The 5626-nt window shown below is 38.0% G+C and overlaps 1 pseudogene; it reads right to left on the bottom strand.

Moving 5' to 3' along the window:
- Positions 1-452: 452 nt before the first annotated feature.
- LOC102869993 lies at positions 453-887 on the bottom strand (annotated as a pseudogene).
- Between the last annotated feature and the right edge of the window lie 4739 nt (positions 888-5626).

Below are 5626 nucleotides of genomic sequence, written 5' to 3'. Positions count from 1 at the left end.
TCACATGTAGGCAAGGGAGTATTACCTACATGGAAAAATCCCTGGGAAAATACTCAGAAAACTTCCAACATTAGAAACATTGGAACTTTTCTGATAAAAAAGTAAAAACATATTATCCCATAGGTTTTACTGATATAGAAGAATAGAAGAAACCATCTTGTGTTGCAAATTCCTCTTTTTGGTATTTAATGCACAACAACAAAGGAAATAAACTCAAAGGAGATGTTGTGTTGTGTTTGTTTTTTTTTTTTTGAAGAAAATAACTTTATTTAGTTCAAGTAATTACACATCACAACTAGTTTAAGGAGGCCCACACAAACACCAGTTGGTTCTAGTGACGTCATCTCAGTAGCCAACAGATTCTAAAGCAGGGTTGCTATGAGGGATGGACAAGCGCTGACGGGCATGTGAACCGGTGACAATGTCACTATTCATTTTAGTTTCATGTGGAGTTAACGCAGTTCCCGCGCTGCCCGGCACTGCTTCAGCACCTCCATGAAGCCCTCACAGAGGCGGAGGTTGCTCTGGTTGTTGGCACACTCCATGAACTGCTTCATCTCGAAGGAGCAAGGGCCAGCCTCCACCTGGGATGCCGACTGGTATGGCTCCTGGTAAGTAATGTCAGGCCTGGCTGGCTCGTTACTGCCTCCACTTAAGCCTCCAGTGATGGCATGGCCCAGTGTGTGCCCAACGGCAGAGCCCACGGCCACACCAGCAGCCGTGGTCGCCATCTGGGCCATCAGGCCAGGATGCCGGGGTGCGGCTGCAGGGGCCCCAACTGCAGATTGTGGGGCCAGGGCTGGCGGCCGGGGAGCGGCTCTCATCTGAGGGGCCCGACTGGCCAGAGGGGCCATGCGGGAGGTGCGGCTGCGGCTTCCACGCGGCATCGTAAATTAGCAGAGGAGATTCTTCCAGAAGCAGAAAACACTAAAGGAGATGTTTTGAGCGATGTTCTTGTAATCCACCCATGCGAAGAAAAAAAGAAAGTAACTAGATTGAGAAGAGGGAAACATTTTTATCAGAGGTCTCAGATGACCACATAAGGAGTTACGAAGTTGAGATTGTCCTGTATAATCATCTAGAGCTGAATAACTGGATCAGGGCTTTATTCTCCAATGTCTAGCAGTTATTAGATGCAGGACATGCTTACATGCTTAGGATAGCGATGTTGTTTTAGATGAAGTAGTTCAATTTTATAAGAGCAATTCTTAGAAAAGGCTAATAGGTAAAGTCTAACAATTGACAATATTTTCAGACATCAGAGGAATATTTCAGTTATTACAGATAGAATATTACCATGGTCACTACATTCTACTTTTGTTCTACTCAGACCTACTTTAATATTTACACTCTGAGAGTAGGTCCTCCATGATTGAACTCTTTCCTGGGAAAAAAGTATAAAGTAAAGGCTAGTGACGCAAACTAAAGTCCACTTAAAGCTAAGCCATATCATTTACAGATGTTTTCTTCTTCCTTTTTATGCTTCTTGTTCTCAGTTATAATTTTTGTTGATCTAGGTGACTAACTTGGTAGCATAATCTAGAACTTCATCCTTGAGTTGTTCAAACCCTTTACTGTTACACTTTTCTTAGGCTAGGCTGTATTTCACATCCATTGGCCGTCAAAATTGGACAAGCATATCTAACCAGATTCCCTGGGTGTCAAACACATTCTTCTCTGCTCATGTTACATTACAACAATTGTGCTTTCCCTTAATAATAGGCAATATTTTCTGCCTGATGGTAACGCTTCTTTTAAGGTGCCTTTTTTCTTGGTATATGGAGTCTGAAAAGCCTAGATAGCAATCTATCCTAAAGTTCAATGGTACTCTTACTTTGTCCTTTGTTACAAAAACTCCCTATTTGGAAATCAAGACCTTTAAAATACACAGACCCCAATAAATTAATGAATGGGAAGGACAGGTTCTCTAAGAGAATGTTAGTTCTACCCTTTATATCACTAATGTTTATATTCTATCCACTGGGGATACAATATTGTAACATTCACTTATTGGAGACTATGCCTTTGAGCTGTGGTGCTGGAGAAGAGTATTGAGAATACCATGGACTGCTAGGAAAAAAAATAGATTTGTCCTGGAGAGGGTTAAACCGGGTGGCTCCTTGGAGGCAAGGATTCTGAGGCTCCATTTAATTTACTTCGGACATGTAGTGAGGAGAGACCGGTCCTTGGAGAGGGACGTCATGCTTGGGAGGGTGGAGGGACGGCGCAGGAGAGGAAGGCCCTCTATGAGGTGGATTGATTCAGTGACTGGGATAATTGGGATGGGAGTGTCAGAGACAGTGCGATTGGCACAGGACAGAGCGGAGTTTAGGGCTGTTGTACACAGGGTCGCTATGAGTCGCAGGCGACTCGACGGCACATAACAACAACAACAACAACATACTACATTCTGAATGATCAGATTGTTTGGGCACCAACTAAATGATTCATTTGTCCCTTCATTAGGTTATGCCATCATTTATCAAACCAATAGCTTCAAGTGGAATGTAATTACTTTACTTTAAAGTGGATACTTTACCCTAAAGTGAAACTGTTTGGGATATTATATCCTTTGTATAACGTTGCTAGTTGAAATCCTGTAGCAAAGAAAACAACCTAAAACAGAATTTTTTTCATTCTAGTAAAAATGAATTTCCCAGGTGGAAGGTCCAATGTAATGAAGCTACCATCAATGTTTTCTTCATCTAATTGACAGATAGTCCCTTATTGAGAAGTAAATATGGATTTTGATGGAAAGATAAACATTTAGCAGTAACAGTAATTAAATTAAATTAAATTAAATGTAATGAGTAGTTACTTATGTTGTTGAATGCACAAACCCCCTCCACCTATGATTGATTTTATCCTCTCCAGGATAGACTTGTTTGTTCTCTTGGCACTCTATGGAATTTTTTAGTATTCTTTTCCAGCACCAAAACTTTTGTCATCCTTAGTCATGATCTAGTTCTCTGAAGCATAGCAAGTAATTACGAAGAACATGCTCTAGATCAGGTGCATCTTAGTCTCTAGAGGGGCATCATTGTTCTTTAGCACTCTGGAGAGATTTCTAATGGCAGATTTTCCCAGGTAAATTCGTCTTCTGAGTTCTTAACTTCTAATGTCAAGTGTGTTGATTGTGGACCCAAGCAAGCTCAAAGGGTTAACAATCAATTTCAATCTCCTTTCTATCCAAAATGGTGCTCCCAATTGACAAAGTGGTGAGAAGTTTTCTCTTCTTAGTGTTGAACTTCAATCCATATTGAAGACTGTAGTCCTTGACCTTCTGTAGCAATTGCTTTAGGCTCTTCTCAGTTTCAACAAGCAATGCTGTATCATCTGCATAGCGCAGGTTGTTGACGAGTCTTCCTCCGATTCTGATTCCATATTCCATTTCATGAAGTCTGGCCTCCCATATAATCTGTTCTGCATATAGATTAAAAAAAATGTATGGAGACAGGGAACATCCTTGACATGTTTCTCTCCTGATTTTGACCCATACAATATTTCTTTGCTTTGTTATGAGAATGTCTTTCTGTTTCAAGTATAGGTTTCACATGAACACAATCAAACGTGCTGGAATTCCCGATTCTCATTCTTCTAAGTGTTAGTCACAATTTGTTGTAATCTGCAGAGTCAAATGCCTTTGCATAGGCAGTGAAAGAAGGAAAGACTCTTGTACTCTTTGCTTTCTGCCAAGACCTTTGCACTAGAAGGCTGAGAAGCTAAAGCAAAGAAAAAGAATCAGGAAATCAAGAACTGAACAGAAGATTTCAAAGGACAAGTTGGGAAGACAAAGAAAAATATTATAATTAAGTGTAGAAAGAGCTAGAGTCTGAAAATCAGGAGGGGCGAATTTATTTGGCATTTCTTAAACTGAAGGCACTGAAGAACAAATTCCAGCCTTGAGTGGTAATACTTAAGGATAATATGGGTAGAATATTGAATGATCCAGGAAACATCAATAGAAGATGGAAGAAGTAAATACACAGAGTCACTATACCAAGAAGAACTGCCTCACACAGAAGAATTTTGTGAAAAAGCATATGATCAAAAGGAAATGGTGATGAAGAAAGAAGTTTATGCTGCTTTTGAGGAACTGGCAGAAAACAAGGTCTCAGGAATTGATGAAATACCAACTGATGTATGATGCAGCAACAATCAGATTCTACTCTGGTTGTGCTCATCAGGTTGTGTCAAGAAATCAGAAGAACAGCTTCCTGGCCAACAGAATAGAAGAGATTAATATTTATTCCATCTCATAAAATTGTGTTTTCACTAGTTTAATCTAAATACAAAAGTTTTCAAATATTGTGTCCTTTCAAAGAAACCTAACTATAGTCTGTATAACTTACAGCATTAAGTCTTGATGATGTAGTTCTTCTTCTAAGACCTGGCCAACCAGTCAAGCAGTCTCCAATATACAAAAGCACATTATTTTATAACATTATTTTATGAAGTAGTTATCTGGGAGATCATTGAAAATTCTTCTTTTAGAAAAAATTAGCTTCACATTTGTCTTTTGGTGTTATCCTGAATAGTACTGTTATGCTTTTCCTTTTTTTAAAAAAAAAATGGTGTCACATAGTTAGCTGACTCATTCATGGACTAAGTTCAGCTTTTTCCTCTTCTTTAGCTCTATCTCCTTTTTACTTCATAAAGCTTTAAGAGAAAATTGAGAGAGAGGCACTGGATCATAAACAGAAGATGACATAAGATTCCTGGGATTCTAGGATACTAATTTATTCAGCTTATTTGTGCTCACAATTTCTATAGACAACTAATACCAAATATACCACTTATATACCCTATGATAACTAGAGCTTTCATTATCAGTATTTCCATCTGATAGGCAAATAAGAACTTTAGTCTCAAAGGTGAACTGGGAGTATATCAAAGCATCTTATATCTGCTCCGAAGTTGCTTCAGATATTTCCTCAATGTTCCTGATCCAAGAGATGAATGTTTTTGTCCTCTTTCAGAGTTGAAAATTGACTAGAATAAAGTGTTCCCTTTTCTAGAACTAAGATATCTCTTTGTATTTCTGCAAATGAAGCCCTGAACTCTATGAGAAAAAGAATTCCTCTGCTGATCATTATTGCATTCTAAGTCTTTCATCTTTCATTTCCAGCTTTTTAAATTTTGTGTATGTTTCACACACCATTTACTCTTCCTTGTATAATCTCAATATTATCAAAAATTAACTTCCTAATTTTTTCTTTTACAGCTTATATTTTAAAATGAAATTTAAAAAGGTGAAAATGTTACTTTTAATTACATTTCATTTTATTAAATTTGGCCTTTGTTAAATTATAAAGAAATTTAAAATCATGGTTTTGAAATACAATATACAGTTCAATGGAATGAGCAATAAAAACTATACTGGTTGTGAGAAATGTGTCCTGGGATTGACTTTCACCTCTCATTAACCCTACTGCACAGTGGGAACTCTATGACATTACTGGAGTTCCTAACAAATTATGAAATTAAAATCTTTGGTACACATTAGTGTCATGTTAATTTTAGTTTATGCATACAAAATGTAAGCAACTCTCAAAAACTATACTTTGGTTTTATCAAATAATCTTCAAAACAAGAGAACTCCAAGGACTTTCAGGTTATTTGCCTG

This window comes from Elephantulus edwardii, unplaced genomic scaffold, assembly GCF_000299155.1.
Source record: "Elephantulus edwardii isolate Elephantulus edwardi_28Jun2011 unplaced genomic scaffold, EleEdw1.0 scaffold00817, whole genome shotgun sequence".
Taxonomy (NCBI): domain Eukaryota; kingdom Metazoa; phylum Chordata; class Mammalia; order Macroscelidea; family Macroscelididae; genus Elephantulus; species Elephantulus edwardii.
Note: the sequence above shows the minus strand (reverse complement) of the source record. Positions and strands in the feature narration are given on the sequence as shown.